General features: G+C 62.0%; 1 non-coding gene across 1 annotated transcript; it reads right to left on the bottom strand.

Annotated features, from left to right (window-relative positions):
* Positions 1–1,312: 1,312 nt before the first annotated feature.
* On the bottom strand, positions 1,313–1,431 carry LOC131873459 (5S ribosomal RNA). The gene has a single exon (XR_009371403.1). It is a non-coding gene; the product is annotated as a 5S ribosomal RNA (ribosomal RNA).
* Positions 1,432–3,671: the final 2,240 nt, after the last annotated feature.

The raw sequence follows: 3,671 nt of genomic DNA, 5'->3' as shown, positions 1-3,671 counted from the left end.
CAAGGTGCGGCGTGCACGAAGTCGGAGCCCGGTTTGCCCCGGGTGCGCACCTCGCGTGCACCTTCGCCAGGGTGGGCACCTCGGTGCGCACACCTTCTCAATGTTTTCTTGCCTTTTCTGGAAATTGGTGAAGGCAGCGCATCAAAGGTGCGCACCTCGGTGTGCTCCGAGGTGCGAACCCGAGAGCGCTCCGAGGTGCCCACGAAGTCGAAAGTCGGGTTAATTGCATTGTTTTCCCCGGGTGCGCTCCGAGGTGCGCAACATCGGCGCGCACCAAGGAGGGCTCCGAAGTGTGCTCCAAGGTGCGCACGATGGCGTGCACCTCTGGTGCGCACGATTCGGAGCTCGGTTTGACCGGGGTGCGCACACCTTGGCTGGGTTGCGCACCTTTTGTGCGCTCCAAGGTGCGCACGAAGTCGGAGCTCGGTTTGCCCCGGGTGCGCACCTTCGCCAGGGTGCGCACCTTGATGCGCACGCCTTGGCTGGGCTGCGCACCTTGGTGGGCGCCATGGTGCGCACCTTTCGTGCGCTCCAAGGTGCGCACGAAGTCGGAGCTCGGTTTGCCCCGGGTGCGCACCTTGGTGGGCGCCATGGTGCACTCCGAGGTGCCCAAGATTGGTGCGCACCAAGGAGCGCTCCGAAGTGCGCTCCAAGGTGCGCGCGAAGTCGAAAGTTGGGTTAATTGTCCGGTTTGCCTCGGGTGCGCACCTTGCGTGCACCTTCGCCAGGGTGGGCGCCTTGGTGCGCACACCTTGGCTGGGCTGCGCACACCTTGGCACCCGCGTTTCCTTCATTTTAAATTTTTTTTTTTTACAATCTCTCAAGTGGGAAATTCTATAATCTCAACTTTTTTTGCCTTTTCAGGAAACTTTTGAATGGAGCGCATCATTGGTGCGCTCCGAAGTGTGCTCCAAAGCTCTCTCCAGCTGCGTGCACCTGCCCCGGCCGCGCACCCGGCCCCGCCCAGCTTCGCTCACCTGTCCCGGGCGTCTGGTGCGGAACCTTAGAGTAAGAAACATCACCGTGCACCTTGGCCAACGTGCGCGACTCGACCGAGCGCGCACTGGCCGAGGTGCACACCGATTTCACCTGGGTGCGCGCGCAGCACCTCGGGCGCACCGGGGTGCGCGCACAACGCCCGGGTTGCACCGTGGCCTGTGTGCTCGGGGCGCCTCGGGTGCGCGCTCGGTGTCGCCCCCGCGCGCGCGGTAGTGCGGGCAGCGCACCCCGGCCCGGCCCGGCCCCGACGAGAACGCAAACGGGCAAAAGGTTTATTCAAATAGCATTGCGACGCCCGGCGAAAAACTAAAAAAGGGTGCAACACCGGGACTTCCCGGGAGGTCACCCATCCCAGTACTACTCCGGCCCAAGCGCGCTTAACTGCGGAGTTCTGATGGGATCCGGTGCACTAACGCTGGTATGATCGCACCCGTTATGAGCTTGTCGCAGTGTGTACTTAGCAAACCGCGACCCACGTGCGAATCCACCCTGGCCACCCACCCCCGTCGAGGTGCACACCCTCCCTCGCGAAGTGCGCCCCGTTCGCCAAGTGTGAGCCCTGCCCGGGTGCGCGCACCTTGCTAGGGCGTCGGGTGTGCACCCGGCCCGGCCTACGTGCGTGCACCTGGAGGGGGCGTCGTGTGCGTGCAGTGTCCCGTCTGCAACGCGGTGCCCACACACCACCTCGGGCGCAACGACCTGCGCTCACATGTGGGCCGAGTGCACCTTGGTGCATGTTCGGGGCGCCTCGGGTGCACGCTCGATCTTGCCCCGGTGCACCAAGGCGCTCGGTTTGCCCCGGGTGCGCACTTGGTGCAAGGTGGGCACCCAAAATAGGGATCAAGCACCAAAACACAAGTTTCGGGATGCAAAATGGGACCCAAGGACCACAAATGCGTTCCAAGACCCATGATGGGTCCACGAGAACAAAAATGTGTTCCGAGACTTAATAAACAAATATTGGGTTTTAGGAGAAGAAACATGCTCTGATGCCCAAAACGAGAATCGACCCCGAAAAGGCCACAGGCCAAAAGTGGGATGCGAGACAAAAAAAAATGGGACCCGAGGACCAAAATTGGGTTCCCAGGTCGAAGACAGGGCAACCGGACAAGAAACGACCTCTAAGGCTCGAAATGAGTCCCGACGACTAAAACTTGACAAGAAGCACCCATCAGGCACCCAACTCGACACCCATGGGATGCCGACCCACCCGGGCTTCCACCTAGCACACCTTGGCACCCACCCACCCTCGCACCCAACCTCGCACCCAACTTAGCACCTTTGAACCCACATTGGCACTCACCCTGACCCTGGCACCTTGGAACCCACATTGGCACTCACCTTGACCCTGGCACCCACCTTTGCACTCACCTTGGGACCCACCCTGGCTCCCACCTCGGCACCCACCCAGACACCCACCTTGGTTCCTTGGCACCCACCTTGGATCCTTGGCACCCACCCCGACACCCACCTTGGCACGCAACTTGGCTACTTGCCACCCACCTTGGCTCCTTGACGCCCACCCCGACAACCACCCCGTGACCTACCCTGGCTAGGGTTGGTGCACACCCACCCTGGTGCCCACCTTGGCACCCACCCTATGACCCACCTTGGCACGCACCTTAGTACCCACCCCGTTACCCACCCTAGGACCCACCCCGTGACCCACCTTGGCCAGGGTGGGTGCACCCACCCTGGTGCCCACCTTGGCACCCACCCATCCTAGCACCCAGCCTGTGACCGGGCTTGGAACCCAACCTTGCACCCGCACCCGTCTTGGCCAGTGTGGGTGCGCACCCATCCTGGCACCCACGTTGTGACACACCCTTTAACCCACGCACCCTAGCACCCACGTTGGCACCCACCTTGGAACCCAACCTAGCAACTTGGCACCCACCCCGTGACCCACCTTGGCATCCACCATAGCAGTCGCCGACTTGGCACCCACCTCGGCACCCACCTTGACACTTGTGGACCCACCTTGCCACTCACCCTAGCATCGACCCATCCTAGCACCCACCCTGGCACCTTTGCACCCTAGCACTCACCCATCCTAGCACCTAACCTGTGACCCACCTTGACACTCACCCTCGCACCCACCTTGGAACCCAACCTAGCACCCACCCACCCTGACACCAACCCTAGCACCTACCCACCCTTGCACCCACCCTGTGACCCATCTTGGCACCCACCCATCCTACCACTCAACCTATCACCCACCTTCTCACCCACCTTGGCATCCACCTTAGCACCCACCCACACTGGCACCTTGGCACCCACCTCGGGCAAGGTGGGTGCACACCCACCCTGGCACCCAATTTAGAACCCACCGAGCATGTTACCCACCTTGGCACCCACATTGCAGCCCACCCTAGTACCCACCCTATGACCCACATTGGCATCCACACCCTAGCACCCAGGCACCTCGACACCCGCCTTGACACCCACCCTAGCACTGAACCTGTGACCCACCTTGGAACTCACCCTAGAACCCACCCACCCTGTGAACCACCTTGGCATCCACCTTAGCACCCACCCACCTTGGCACCCACTCTAGCACTCACCCATCCTAACACCCAACTTGTTACCCACCTTGGCACCCGCCCTCGCGTCCACCTTGAAACCCACCCTAGCACCCACCCACGCAGGAGCCCACCTTGGCACCCAACCTA

Source organism: Cryptomeria japonica, unplaced genomic scaffold, assembly GCF_030272615.1.
Source record: "Cryptomeria japonica unplaced genomic scaffold, Sugi_1.0 HiC_scaffold_1799, whole genome shotgun sequence".
NCBI classification, from domain to species: domain Eukaryota; kingdom Viridiplantae; phylum Streptophyta; class Pinopsida; order Cupressales; family Cupressaceae; genus Cryptomeria; species Cryptomeria japonica.
The sequence above is the reverse complement of the archived record's forward strand: the minus strand, read 5'-3'. Positions and strand labels throughout refer to the sequence as shown.